This window comes from Ambystoma mexicanum, chromosome 5p (assembly GCF_040938575.1).
Source record: "Ambystoma mexicanum isolate Mex_15411 chromosome 5p, UKY_AmexF1_1, whole genome shotgun sequence".
Classification (NCBI taxonomy): Eukaryota; Metazoa; Chordata; class Amphibia; order Caudata; family Ambystomatidae; genus Ambystoma; species Ambystoma mexicanum.
In genome coordinates this window covers 528,234,300-528,250,212 of record NC_090930.1, presented here as the reverse complement: position 1 = coordinate 528,250,212, position 15,913 = coordinate 528,234,300, and positions in this window count along the sequence as shown.

Below are 15,913 nucleotides of genomic sequence, written 5' to 3'. Positions count from 1 at the left end.
CAAAGATTTCTCTTTTTCTTTCTGGAGTTAATCTTTCAGGTTATTACAGGCTCTAAAGCTTGCTGCAATCGCTGCTCCCATGGATATAGAGCCTTTTCCAGATCAACAACCCAGTTGTCCAGTTGGGATATTCTCAGATTAAGATAGATCAGCCATGTATGTCTTGACCTTGATTCTTAGAAGGTATCTCTGAAGCTATTTTTGACAGTTCCTCCTTGGGGTGCCTGAATTGATATGATGTGATATGATATGATATGGCATTTGTAACGCACCTATATACAAATTGTATAAGGAATTAAGCAATTCGAGTGTCCTGGCACTACAAGAGGGATTGCTGCCAGTCCTCTTTGCTTAGTGAAGCCATCTGTGTTAATAATGCACCTGCCATCTCAGATGAGGAAGTGAAGAACGGCGGACGCGCGTTTAGCTTGTGTTGCACTTCTGTTTTTTTTCCAGCCAGCAGTCTGTTACATCCTTCTGCAAATGAGGGTGGTTGTGCCTCTTCATGCGGCAGGAGGGTAGCCAGGGTTTGGGAACCCCCCCTTAAGTGGTATTCCCCTTCAGACAGCAGTGGTCAGAAAAGAGATCAGGGCAAAGCCCTGCCACCTCAACGCATCACCCTGCAGGATCTGGCAAGGATATCTTGATTGAAATTGTGCACTCAGTTAAATGTACACATCAAAATGCTTTATAAATCAGAGGGAGAGTGGATCACGCTGTGCTGCAGGCCTGACAGCATCTGTGCAGCACATCGCCTTGCAGAAGGACTCAACCACCTGGAGGACTCTGAGTTCAGTCGGCAAGTTAAACCACCTTACCATGGCCTCTGCTGGACGTGTGCAAGAGGTCTTGCTGGTCGGGCTCCTCCACCTCCATCCCCTATGATGTAGGACCACTCTGCCCCCCCTTTGGTGAGTCTCTCTGCCGCCATTCCGCCTTCTCACACTACATCGCTGACTATATTGGATCCCTCCGGCGGAATGCGCCGCAAGCTGTTTGTTACGTATGCGCCTAAACTTGAGGCACTGCATCTCTCGCAGCCCATTAAGTACAGGGAGGTCCCACAGGTATTGCTCCTCTTGTGAATATCCTTCTTCTCGGCCACTGTTCACTTCATCACGGACCGCAGGACACTGTCAATGTCCTGCTGGATGTAGTAGTCTCAGTATTATTTGCATGAACACACTACTGTGAGGCAGTACGTTTTTTTTTTTGTTTGGTGGATCTGTTCATCTGGTTATATCCAACTAAAATGTCCTGTAGTAGGTGACGCTAATCACCATAAGGGTGGAATCCTGGAATGAAACACAGATCAATTAAGCGTAAGAAATAAGAGTTGCTTTCTACAGCTGGAAACCATGTCCATAGAAATAGGCAGAACAATGTGAAAACAGTTACTTGATGACTTTCTGCCGTTAGGGACTTCATGGGGATTGGCAAGGTAAAAGTCAGGACCATGTTGGAGGAGTTTCTAAATGACTTGGCACCTTTGGGGTCTTCTGTGGGACTAAGGATAGAAAAGAGTGGGAAACACGAAGGATGAGTTGCCTCATGACTTTACACCTTTGGGGTCTTCTAAGGCAGGTTCAAGGGACACAATGCTTCCCTTCCATTATCCTAAGGAAATCACTGATGCAGACCCAGGGATTCAACAGCGCGGTTCTCCTTCATTGGATTTATATCTTGCCAAGGTTCCTAGATTAATTCAATTAAGTATTGCTTTAATGTTCTGTTACAATGCTTTCTCTGAAAGGCTTGCAGTTTTGTGTGTGTCATGTATGACTGTGCCGATATCTCACTAGTGCACTCTTTTCCTTTTGTACAGACTGTGCAGTTTGCATACCTCAAATACCAGAGTGAACAGTACTAATGAAGTATTTTTCTGATTTAAAGTGGTTCCCTTATCTTGGGTCCTGTTATCATTGCTTGTAATTCTCTATGGACAGTTTTAGGTGGCACGCACACTTCAGCAGCAGTGCACGAGGTTGGACACTACACGGGAGATTGGTAGTCAAGTGATTGGCCACGTGCCACAGTGGCATGGCACATCCCATCCGTGGTAGCATGCCCCCATCACCACATCCCTTCTTAACCATAACACAGCGAAACAACATAAACCTTAACTTTAGCATTGTGAAGGATACTGACATTTGGCTGTTCATTACACAACGTAGTCCTGCAATCTCGCCGTCACCCTTCTCGCCATTCTTGCGTGTTACCGTCGCTCTTCGGGTGGACTCTTTTGCTGATCGTCCTCCTCGTGCCTTTCAGAACTCTGGCTGCATGACCTTGTAGTATCTTGTTCTTCTTCTCTTTGCCCCATGCCAGTTCCTCTGCGAGCTGATCTGCTGGAACCAGCTGCAGTTTCTTGTGATGCTCTCTGTGCCTCTGCTCGTGGTGATCATTGATCCTTCGGTGATCATTGATCCTTTTCTGTGCGTCACTATCCATGGTGAGATATCAAAAGGAAGCACAGCTTGTGCATGGCATGATGGTTCTTCATGAATGCTGTGTCTCTTACCTAAATGTCTGAAATCAGCAACCTCCTTCGCACCCTTTCTCGCTCATTATTCACCTTTTGTGCACCCTGCATCTTATTCGTGTCCACCACAGTAACCTCCGCTGGTGATACCCCCATAGCCAAGTGTGGGGTTGTTCGATAGGCCATCAAAAATGTTATGAGAGCCACCTTGAGATCTGACCCCTCTTGCAATGCGATGCGAACAGCTTTTTGAGGGTACTCATTATACGCTCCACATCTCCAAATGCTGTCGGCCAGCAGGGTGTAATTTGGTGTGTGGTTCATTCACTTTGCTTTCATGAATTCCCTAAATGGCTGCCCCTGAAACTGTGCTCCATATTCTGACCTTATTGAGCGCGACAGGCCATGCCTAGCAAAGATGTCCTGCAACACTCAGATGATGCAGTTCGAAAATTGTGGACTGAACAAACTGCACCACCGCAAACCGAGAGAACTCTTCCAGTAGCACCAAGAAGTGCTTCTAATGTTGGATCGTGCCAAAGTCCACACTCACCGCCTGTAACAGTGCCATCACCCTCGCAGATGATTCGATAGGCGGTGCCTTCATAGGTGGGTTCACCACTTGGCATCATGTGCACCTGGGCAAAAACTAATTTACTTGTTTCTCAAGGTCCAGGAGCCAGGCCTTCTCCCTCAGCCTTGCATTGGTTTTCGTGCCTCTTTGGTGGCCCGTGTGTACTATTTCCAGTAGCCTGGTTTGAGTGTGGGTGGCACCACTAGTCTGGATCCTCGCAGCAGGACATCCTATGCTCCTACTGACAGCTCCCCTCTCACTCTCCACAAGCCTGCCATGAAATCCTTGTGTCTGCTGTGTACCTAGTCTGATCATCTAGAAGTGACCACCATGGGCCCCGTTAAGTTGTTCGATCATGTGCAACATCCCCTGTGCTGCCTAGTTGTCTCTGAGATTTGTTCCAGTGTCATGGATTTCGGCACTGCCATGTGAGACACCATCCGTACTAACGCCACCACCTACTGTGTCTCCACACCTGGCTCAGGTTCCTTGCTGATGATGCATCGCGAGAGGTAATCTGCCAGCTATATGACACCTGGCCAGAATTGGAGCATGACTCCATAATGTTGGAGCTGTAGCATCCACTGCGCCAATCTCAACGGCAGTCTCAGCGCCAACACGTTCATTATTGGTAGTCACGGTTTGTGGTCTGTCACTACAGTGGCAGGCTGTCCAAATATGTATAGGTGAAAGTGCTTGCACCCCCATCAAACTGCTAGTGCCTCCCTCTTGATTTGCCAGAAGTATTTCTCTGTGGGCGATAACTCCTTGCTCCTGTATACCGGCTATATACTGCATCACCTCCAGTATGCACCAACTCTGCCCCCAGATTAACGGGGCTTGCGCCAACCCATATCTCTGTTGCCATTTTCATTTCCACTGCCAGAGCCACCATGGATTGTTCAAAAACCTGCTCGGCTATGTTTGGCACACCCAGTCTGCATCCTTTTTTATGAGGGCTCTCGTGGGGTCCATTATTATAGCCAGATTTGGGATGAACCTGCCACAGAATTTCACCATTCATAGACAGCTCTGCACTTCAGATGGGTTGCAAGGCAGTCAGAAGTCCTGTATGGCAGATACTTTCTGCAGATCTGGCGAAATCCCCTCCCTTTGGACAACAAATCCAAAGAACTGCACTTGGGATGGAGAACGTGGCATTTCTTTCTGTGCAGCGTAAGACCTTTGTCCCTCATGCATTGAAATATGACTGCCAGTATGTGTAGTTGGTCTGATTCAGTCTTTGAATAGATCAGCATGTCCTCACTGAGATTGATGACCTCTCTCAACCACGCAAGGGCCCCTCTGATGGTATGCTGGAAGACTTCGATAGCGGAGGGGATGCCGAAGCTGAGCCTGTTGTACCAGAACAGTCTGATATGGGAGGAGAATGTCGTGATGGACCTCGACTTCTCATGCAGTGGCACCTGATGGTACCCCGCCCATAGGTGTATGGTGGCGAAAACTGCTGCCCCTTGCAAGTCAGCCAATTTATCATTGAGTGTGGGTGTTGGGTGTCGTTCCCTCTTGATCGCTTTGTTGGGGAAACACATGTCCATGTATATCCTCACCACTCCTGTTTTTTGAGGTTTCTGGGCGAGCACTGTAGGAGACACCCAGGGCGTGGTCCCTTGCACTTGGTCAATGTTGTCTGACTGTTCCATGTGTGCCAGCTCCTCCTCTACCTTCTTCTGTAGATGAAACGGGATGCATCTGTGACGCAGTGCGACAGGTTGGATGGTGTCATCAACATGTAGCCCTACTTCCTGGCCTTTTAGGCACCCTATGCTCTGGAAAAGTTGATCATATTCTCTGCATAGCCTTTTGATGTCAGTGAGACATACCTTGAAAGCGAGATGTACCAGGCCCAGTATCTCTGCAGTCATGCAACTAAGGTGCGCGTCCTTTCCCTCTCTGGTGATGTAGAACATCGCTGGTGTGCATTGGTTGCTGTGAGAAATGTTGCCTGGAATGCCCCTTCTTCCGCTATATGTGAAAATGTTTATCTTTGGTGGCGCGAGCCTTGGCGTTGGGCCCAGAGGGTGTATTGCATGATAAGCATGCTGTTCACTGGCGCCCCAGTGTCGATCAGCACCGGTACTTGAGTGGATAGAATCGTCACCTCACAGCATGATTGACGTCCCTTCTGCTGTGTTTCCAGTGCTAGTGCTCAGATGAAGAATATCTCCTTGGTGTCACTGTCATCTATTGCAGCAATTTCCACCTATGAACAGTAGTTTGCTACTGATGCTGTGTCTGACCCTTTGTTTTCCTCGGGTAGGGCTGCCAGTTTTGCTGTTCTGCCCCTCAATGTCGACTGAGACCTCGGGGTCGCCACTATCTGCCACAGGCCCTGCAGACGTGTGTAAAGTGTCTCAGCTTTCAACAGCGGCCACACTAGCGGACGGATGCAGGGCATTCATCACCAGGAGGTAGCGCCCATCTGCGGAACTTGCCTGGGCGGCAGCTCTTTTTTTCCTTTGATGAGGATGTGCCAGCCTTGGTTTCGTCTTCTGGCTGAAGTAGTTATTCATCTTGGTAAGAACCATCGCCTTGTGGAAGGGTCTTGAAGAGTTTGTGCACCTCAACGCCTTCAAAGAGTTTTTCCTGTGCATCGTCCAGCATTCCTGCTGCATCGAAGTACATTTCGAGGCGTTCTACATTCAGTGTCCATTTGGGCCCCAGCGTGGCTGGGCGGCCCTGCATGTCAAATTCAGGAACTGGCTACTACAGAATTGCAGGCTGATAGGTGATTGATTGGTGTACCCTCAGGGGATGCCCACGTGGTTGCATAACAATCATTCCTGGAGTGGTAGAAGAAGAAACTATATCGTCCTCTACCCTATCATTCATTTGAAAGCACCTGTACATCGTGGTGTGTCTCCGGGGCATCCAGATGTGAGGCGGAAGATGGTATCCTGTAATGCTGTACCCTCACTTGCCACTCCTGTCCCAACTTGCCACTCTTGCAACATTGTGCAGAGCCACTGGTTGGTGCTTTATCATGATGTCCACACTGTTGTGGCCAGGTGTTCCTGATAACTGTGCAGAAACATCGAGGACCACTGGGTGGTGCTGTGGTTTGGTGCCCACACTATCGTGGCATGAAGTATCAGGTCTTCGTAAGTAGCAGCTGGGCCTGGCCGCACAAGCACTCTACCAGTGGAGAGCCACGGCCAGGAGCCTTACCTGGTGTGCATGGAGGGAGAGAAAGAGCGAACAGTCTTCCCCTGGTGCTTCAAGCTAGGGCATTCTCGTCAGCATTGCTACCCAGGAACCTTCAGACGGCCCATCTGTCCTCGGGTAGACCGGAAGTGGCTTCCTGTGGAGGAGCGGGTTCTGGTGGGTGGCGAGTCTGGCAGACTGGGTGGCGGTCATTACCCAGGTCCCCCCCAGCTCATTGCCAATTGTTAGGTGGCACACATGCTTGAGGAGAGCTGTGCACCTATGGATATGCCACAGGAGATTGGTAGTCAAGTGACTGGCCACGCCTGGCCATCCCCTTTATTCCCCACAGTGACACAGCACGCCCCACCCATGGTAGCGTGCTCCCAATTCCACAGACAGAGTTAAACGTTGCAACTAATGGTACCTTTAGGGTGGGATGAGACTGTTAAACTGAAATCAAAGTGAAAAGTCTTCAAGTTTCTCGCTAGGAGAGTTACTCCTTCAGTGTAGTGCCTGCAATGATCTACTAATATTTTGGTATTGATTATGACCATCTGTGAAGGTGTGCAATCCTCAGCTCTTTTTTGCTATTAGTTTGGAGCCTAGAGGAAGAGCAATGGCTGGAAACACATGTTGGCTCATGGAACTAAGAATAAAACTCACAAAATTCATTGGGTTCAATTATTCATTGCCTAGCAACATCCTGAGGATTTTTTTTAAAGGTTGAGCACCGTTTGAAACCTAGCGTCCATTTGTTTGTTCAGTTTACTTGCTTGGGTCGTGAGAGGGATAATCCACCCTCTAGGCGATACCAGATGTATGAAACTGCCAGCAACTAGTGCATAGACAGGGTTTGCTTTCCCCTTTTCTCTCTTTTTTTGTGCCTTTGACTTTATCTAAACCCATTCTGCCGCTGATCAAGCTAGGCTTAGTAAAAACACGATAGATTATAATCATATAGATTATAATAAAAATTGGAAAGAGGATGTGATGATTCTGATTTACCTAAAAGCAGCACATAACATGCGTTTAGGGCAAATGCTGGAACAGAACGATTCAGTCGAAAATGTGTTCGTTTTGGGAAATATCTACCTTGGAGAAATATTTAGAACAAGAAAGAATCCCTAAAGGTTTTAGACTATGGGCCTCATTCGGGTCCGGCGTTAACCGTGCTTGTAGTACCTGCAGGTTGCCACTGGAGCCGTAAATATTTACTGACGCCTACTTCCCTGGCAGTCCGGAAAGTCAGACTCCGGTAAATTGTAATTCCCCATTCCCATAGAGTTGCATAGGACTCTATGGGAATGGGGAGCACAGAAGCACCGGCACTGTTGTTAACGGTGCCGGTGCTTCCGAGACCTCTGTGCCCGGCAGGGTCCAACCTGTCGAGCACAGCGGCCACGGCATGCAGACTTGTAATATGCCGGTCAGGTAAGCTTGCCGGCACCGTTGTTTCCGGACGGGCAGGCTCAGAATGAGCCCATATGTGTCTTTCCTAATGTTGAGGATGATGAATTGAGAAATGAATGCGAAAAGCATTTGAACAATAGTTCAAAGGTTATGGTTAAAATGTTAATTAAACATGCAGAGAAAACATTAAAAAAGGTTACTGAACAGATAATAGCCTCGAAAGCGGAAATAGATACAGTGAACCTACCAGAGGGAAAGAGAAAGAGCTACAAGATTTTAAATAGACTCAAAATTCAATTTCAAGATGAGGTAAAATTAAAAAGACAAGAAATTCTAGGACAATCCCTCTTTACGAATGGAGTAATATACAATATTCATGATTAGCGACTCGATCAACCAAGATATGAGCAGGTTTCTAGGATGCTTTTGGAGAAATAGATTTCAATGGGGACATTTGGAAAACGGGGTGAAAACTTTCATGGACTTTGATAGTTACTTCCTATTTGCAAAGTGACCATCACATCTATCCCTACATTTGGAATGTTTGTCTAAGGTTGCATTCTTAGGAAAAAAACAAACTAGTAGCTCAGTGCTGGCCTATTATGCATAATACAGTATATTTTACAAGATGATTTTAATTGTGGAAATTGTCGTTTAGCTGATTTAGGAGCATGGTGCATATTTCTCTTACGCTGTTAAACTAAGACTAATGAGGAATTTGTAAGGGAGTTACAAGGAATACTCTCAGGACTGAAGCCACAGGTCCCATAGAAATGACAGATAAGCAACGCAGTGTGAGTTGTATTGCTGTATAGGCATTGCTCCTTTATTTCCATACCCTTGGTGCAGCATTACCTGAGGATCCTGTGAGCAAACTACAATGAGACTAAACAATCTACAGTATTCCCAGCATTTGCACTGAAAGAACACAACTATGGCCCTCATCAGGAGGTTGGAGGTAACCATGCTGCTTTTAGCGGCATGGTTGCCTCCTTACCTCATTCCGGGCCCGGGTTCCTCAAATGAGGACTTACCGGGCCATCGCAACCTTGGCGGACCCGGTAATTCCCCATCCGAGGAACCCCGACCCGGTCCATCCCCATTCCCATTCGAGCCCCCTTAGGGCTCAATGGGAATGGGGATGAAGCCAACAACGGGCCCGTTAATGACGGGCCTGTTGTTAGCTCCCTGGTGTCCTCGCGGGACCCGGGATGGACGCCTGGTTTTTCCAGGCGCCCATTGCGGGTCCCACGAAGAGACCTTGTGGTAGGGCGGAATGGGTTTACCGGCACCGGCACCTTTACCAGTTATTGTATACACTTAAATACATGATGCACACCACCTCCTATGTGAGCAAGAACATCAGTGCCAAGAGGCACCACCAAGGGTAGAGAGCACTATATAATCAGTGTATCTAAAATTCACAACCAACCTATGGACCACCCAAAAACACCTGGTCGCATAATGGGCAAGAGGTTCCTTGCTAATTATGGTGGAGCCACATTTGAAACTGTCAAAGGAAATGTGTGTTTCTCTTTGACAGTTTATGTTCTCCAGCACGCATTTCCAATGGACACTGCATGGCTGGGGGAGTTTTGCTTCCCCAGCCTTGCATGGCCTAGTGGGGATGCATGCTGTGGCACTGCATGTCTTAATGTGAGAGAGGGCACTGCTGTGCCTCCCTACACACCCAGCCTCAATGAGGCACTGGAAAATCAGCACTCTGCCTCCTGCGCACACATTCAGGAATGAGGAAGTTGTCTGGGGTGCTTCCTGGTTCAACTTCTTGTGCGCAGGAGCTGAAGGGCACTTGTTCCCAGAAGTGGCATCAGGCAGAAGCAGGACACGGACCGGATATGAGGTAAAGGTAAAACATTTGTACAAGCGCGTAAGTTCTGTGTGAAAGATTGAGTAAATGGTCCATGAATCTGTTTGTGAATGAGTGAGTGAAAGGGGTGTGAATGTTGTTTGAAACGAATGCTGTGTGAATGAGCGAGGGAATGCTACATGAATGTGCGTTTGAATGAGCAAGTGAATGCTGTGTGAATGCTGTTTGAAATGACTGGTGTGTGAATGAACGAGTGAATACTGCAAGAATATCTGTATATGAATGAGCGAGTGAATGTTGTTTGAAATAATTGCTGTCTGAATGAGTGGGTGAAGGTGTTTGAATGAGTGAGTGAATGTTTTTTTTAAATGAATGCTGTCTATGTGAATTCTGCGTGAATGTGTGTTTGAATGAGCGAGTAAATGTGTGTGTGCTTATGTTGAATTTGTGCCGGTCCTGGAATGATAAACCAAGCATGATAAGTGTTATAGACTGGCATTTTGGTGAAGCCAGTATATCTATGTCTTACTGTTGCATAACATCTTTTACGGGGCATCTATCATAAAGCAATTATGATAAGCATCATTGCATGGCTATACTAGCGGTTTGGTGCAGTTAGTCTAGCTATAATATCTTGCTGTGTGGAATGGCATTTTTTACTGGTCATCTGTGAAGAAGAAAAAATAATAAGTGTTATAACATGTATGGATTGCCCTGCACTAGAGCAACCAGTTTGAACATGTTTCCTTATTGCGGTATGGCGTTTTTAATGGCAAAGGCAACAAGAGTATGTTCTTACATGCGGGTAAATATACTCACAGTGCCAACTTGGAGATGTTTCTTTATGATATCATTACTAGCAATATTCTGAAAGGCAACATGAGTATGTTCTTATGTGGGAATACTGCCATGTATCAACATCAGGGGAGTTGCTAGGTCTGGAAAGGATCCGGGGCTAAGCTAATGTCCAGGCTGTCAGGACTCGGGGCTAGCTAGTCTTTTGGCTGTAGCTCCTGAGCTTCTATCCGGGACACAGCCAAAAGATCCGGGGCTATAGCCCCCTCAGCCCCCCTCTAGCAACACCCCTGATCAACATCGCCAGCATGAACATGTTTTTTATACTGACATATATTGTGGGTAAAGGAATCATGAATTTGCATTGGGAAATGCTCCTGTGCAATGTTGATAACATGCATCTATTTGATTCTTTCATGAATTACCCTTCAAAACCAATTGCAAACGTCTGGCTTTTTACCCAATTTTTCACAGAAAGTGTGCTGTATAATGCACCATTTTAACCTTTTTGTCAAAAACCTTTCTTGGGAGAGTACAACCCCCCATTCCCCCACATTCCCATAGCTTGATTCGGGTTTCCTTGCTATGATCGGTCGCTCTTGCATATTTGTGCCAAATATTTACATCCGTCACAATATTTACAACTGAAAAACATAGTCCTTCAATGTAATTTTGAACCATGACGAATTTTGCACTAGTTTTAGGATTACAAACATGGTCAAAAGTGCAATGAAAGGATATGTTTTTTGCACTTGAAGCATGTTCACGCTATTGCTCTTTGTACCCTCACCAGTGCAACATTAATGTAATGCTGCCCTTTGTTTTTGACTGTCTGTCCCTGCAGCGAAACGTTTAATCAGAACAGCAAAGTGGCTACAATTCGAATGTTGAATTATATGTACACTTTCATCTACTAAAAGTAATTCAGCATTAGGTTCTACCTTTGATCTTGTCCTGTTATTCTAGCTCATGGCCTTCAGAGAAACAGCCTTCCATAGCTTTTCCGTTAGAACAAGACCTTCTACACAGAAATTGGCTCTGATGAAGATGTTTGTTTGTGTACAACGGATGCTAGCAGCAGTGCATGCATCAATAACAACTTGCATATTGAATGAGTTACCACTGTCTAATTCCTTGCGTTAGTCATTCATGAACGGAGGATAAGGGGAGCTATGAGAGAGCATGTTAGAGGTGGGGGCCAGAGGAGTAAGGAACCTTGTATGCCAGTCGGACCCAGATCAGGACAGAGCCGCACCAGGGGAGACTGTGCAAGCCGAGCGTCTGAATTCAGCATAGAGACGCAAACTAACCAACCTACTAACAATTTCCCTTTCTGCATACACCTCTCAAACACCAAACCAAACACAACCAAAATCTACAGCACAACCAACCGCACAAACGTCACTACATTGCAACAACAAAACAAAAACACGCATAGTCTTGCACAACATTACACGACGACTACCGGCCGCAAACACCCCAGGCCCAGCCAACGGACCCACCGGGTTGAGGCCGCCAACAGCACATCACTGCTCTCTTGCACTTTTCCTGCCTCCTCCCACTAACTCAACCTCCCCGCCTCTTTCAGAGCCGCCAGAGCGCCAGGGGACCACTGCGGTGGTGATAGTGCGCGGTACAAATGTCCTTTAACATTAACATGTGTTCAAGGAGCAGGGCTCATAATCATTTTTCTCAAGTAAAGACAGTAGGCAGCAATTCTAATGTGTGTAGGTTCGTTTTCCATAGTCCTTTCCTGTTGTTCTTTTTTTTGTATTGCTGGTGGAGTGCCCCTTCATGTTAACACTCAAAGTTCTGGGTACTGCAGTGGTATGTATTTCCCAAGTTTCATGCCGGACAGATTACCGTAATATGCGATAGGGTTGGAATGAATTGCTCCAAAGGCTTTTTTTGACTTTTCACAATGCAAAGTCACCAGTTTCTTTGTATTCTCTGTAGGTAAAGCGTGAGAGGTAGCAGTTATATATTAATTCCAAATCTTTCCATATGCGCCGGTGTACCCGCATGGTATAAGACAGCTGATGTTTTAGCATCTTCAAGTATGGAACATTGTTCTTGATGTTTAGTCTAGGGCCCTGGACCCAAGTGTCTACTGGATGATTTACCATATTTAGTATTGTTTGGAGGATTATTGCTTATTTTTTAGACTGCTTGGTGTCTAATTAATACAGTTATATCATATTCCCTTTATATGGACATTGCAGTTCGTTTCCTCATGAAAATGTAGTGAATTGTGCATGTTGTTTATAGTTTATGCAATACCCTCTTGCAGGTTTAATCCTTCTGCTCAGCCAAGCTACCCCCCAGTGAAGCAATGGTACATTAGTGTCTAAGAGCACCACTGTCTCTGAATAGGGGAGTCTCGTTACTGAGGAATACATATATAATGCCTCTCTTGTGCTTGTAGCTAGAGTAATTCCTGCTTTAGATGTCCATTGCTGCTACTCATTCTTAGCCTCGTTCCAGCTGTTATTTACCTACTATACAGGAAATGTATTCATTCTTTTGTAACTGGATTTTTCCATCCAAACTTGCTTGACCTATTTTAGCCAGATGTCTCCCCTCCTTCCTCTCTCCTGAAGCATCCCACCTCGCCCTGTGCCCCAATCTAAGCCATTTGTTTTGAATAATATACTGTGTGTATAAAATTCTGTCAGTAAGGACGCTTGCCTCCCTGTTCTCTTTCTCAACCTCATCCCTGCCATTGCCTCCTCTTGAACTGCTCACCTCCCTCTCCCCTTCTCCATCTCCTTTCGACTACCTGCATAATGCTATCATGGATCTCTCTCGACCCCAGTCCTATCATTCACAGCACTAGAAAATAAATGATCATCCTTTACAAAGCTTTACTGAGTCAGTCATCAATCTGAGGCGAAATTATTATACCTCAAACGTTCCACCTCAACTGTCAAAGCCTTTCCCCATCACCTTGTTGGAACCCATGCTCCTAAATAAGTGCTTCACTTCAGCTGAGTTAACATTGCTGACCTAATCAGCTGTCACCCACTCAATATCATTCCGATCACAGAGACCTGGTTCTCACACATTTTCGGAAAACTGTTGCCAATTCCACATGTTGGTGATGACATATAATCTTCATTAGCACCCAGGTGCCAGCTAATCAGAAGGCTAAGAATGCAGGCTTTATCTCCCAGGACAAGCCCGCGATTACTGCTATTGTTGGGATGCAAGTGCAACGTCCTAGTCCGGTGAAGAGATTTAGACTGCGAAAATTATATTATCCGGCGCCCTAGTGCTAGCAGTTCTCGTTGGGTGCGGCAGAATGTGCCTGTACCCATTTGTAGTTAACTTTGACACATATTATAAACACCATAATGACATACTGAAAGGGCAAAATTGAGTCACGCTGCGGTTGCAGAGGTTAAAGATAGGGTGATGTGTCTTGCATTTAGCGGTAGTGTACAGTGTTATGCTTTAAGGGATGTGTGAGTAGGTAGCTGCCTTAATTAAGTGAATGAGATAGAGTCAGAGACATGTTGTAAATCCATGTGAGCAGGGCATGGGGTTCTGTAATACCAAGAGTCTGGTGAAGATTTAGAGCACTAATGCCCTCACCCGAAGAGTGGGCATCCTTCTTGAACTGGAGGCACCACACTCCAGGGATAAAAAAATATGTAAAATACAGACATAAGAGTGGTGTCCTGATCACGTTATTCATGGGCACCTGGGTTCACAGAAAGATAATGGGGGAGACGTGGTAGGGCTGTACAGTGATGTGGGATGGGAGGAGCAGAGATGATGCCAGTACATTTATCTACAAGGTTAGGGAGCTGTTTGTGCATGCCACGTGTCTGGTATAATGAGAAGGCCCATGTATTAGGAAGGCAGAGTTGACCTTGCCATTCACACTTTAATCAGGATTTCATGGAGGGGTGCACATCATGTCATGGTCAGGAATAGTTTACGTGTCAAAGAAATAGATTATGATAACAATGTACCTGGTAGTTAATCAACTCCTAGGTTTCACATTGACGATGTAGTAGGTCACATGTTTAGGGGAATGTGTTTAAATAATGTGTGACCTATAGAGTAATGGACTATAGGGGTATAGGTGCTAGCTAATGGGGAATGCAGGATCATGTTGTAAATGTTATTATGCATAGTTCTGTTAATTTGTAGTCTTCTGCTGTAAAAGATGTAATTTCTTTTGGTGGGGTGAGTTCCGTGTTAGATTATTTGGGATTGTTTTTTATTGATCAGGTTTTGGTTCATTCACCCTACACCATTCACAACTCTCCCAGGATCTGCCCTGTATTTTTTCGCTGTTTCCCCAGATTCTCCTCGCACCCACACTCACTGGTCTGCCACCATCGCCATTTTCCACAAAGTGACTTACATCTTTTTCCTGTTTTTGATGCCGTCCACAGTATTTGTTCTTTGTTGAAGGAAATTGGGCGTGTGTAGCCAGAGAAATAACACAATTGTACTGTTTTTAAAGTTAAAATGTAGAATGCTTACAGCAACAAAGGAGGCATCCCTGACATGGTGACCAAACTGGAATTTAGGGACATGCATTGTCATAACATGAATTTAGCAGTAGTATTGCTACAACATAGGGTACATTGTCTGTGCAAGAATAGTAAAGGGGGTGGATAGACTCTGAGCTGGGTGCATGTGTTTCTGACAGATCCTATAAGGGACCAGAGGACTGGGTCTACAAATGCCTATGTTTGTTTCTATTTTTTGTTATGTATTTGAGTTTTTCCAAACTGTAAAAAATGTGTGGCACTAACAGCCAAGCCAGCACATACCAATGAACATTGCCTTGAGCTCACAGAAGAAACAGAAAAGTTGTTTAGATTTGTGGGCGGCCCTTCCCAAGAAGGGAGGACATTTTGAGAGACATAATGATGTTCATACTCACAAAAGAAGCTATCGAGACAGGAATTAATTTAATTCTACTAACATTGTAAATTTGCTTTAACAAAATACAATAGTCACTTCCTAGTACCACTTACAGTATAGTTTGTAATCATAATGAGAATATTATGTTTGTCTTACTGAGCATAGCACATTATAAAAACCTAGAATAACTATATAAAAAAAATTCTGATAGCAGGTAATAATTCCAGGTTGGACAATCTGGTACACTTCCTTTGCACTCTTTCATAATACCATGAGAAAGGAGAAATAGGCAAATGGCATTAATGAGGGCTCCTGACTGCTTTTCATAAAGCCAAAGTGCATTTTGGCACCCTAATAATCACCACATATGTTTACATTTTACAAAGTATCTGAGATGAAAGGGTTACATGCTTGAATCACTAAGTACATAATGCAATGGCCTTGATGCTCATATCCTTTTTCACAACAGTGACCCTAACGTTAAAATGTTTACAACTATGAACCATATGTACAATTGAGACAGCTTCAGGATTTGAATGCAAGGATAACATGGCTGAAAATCTGTCTGTCCATTTGGGTTTGAGCTTCACGTCTTTGGAGCTAAGTTTCCTTTCTCATATAAGAAACCTCATGGATTTTAGAGCCTAGTAGAATTTTAGAAGAAAAGCGACAGAGGAAATCAGTATGGAGAAATCTGTATGCAGATGTGTTCATGCCGAGACCCCATAACCACATACATTTAGGATGGAATGGGATAAGGAAACAAACATAG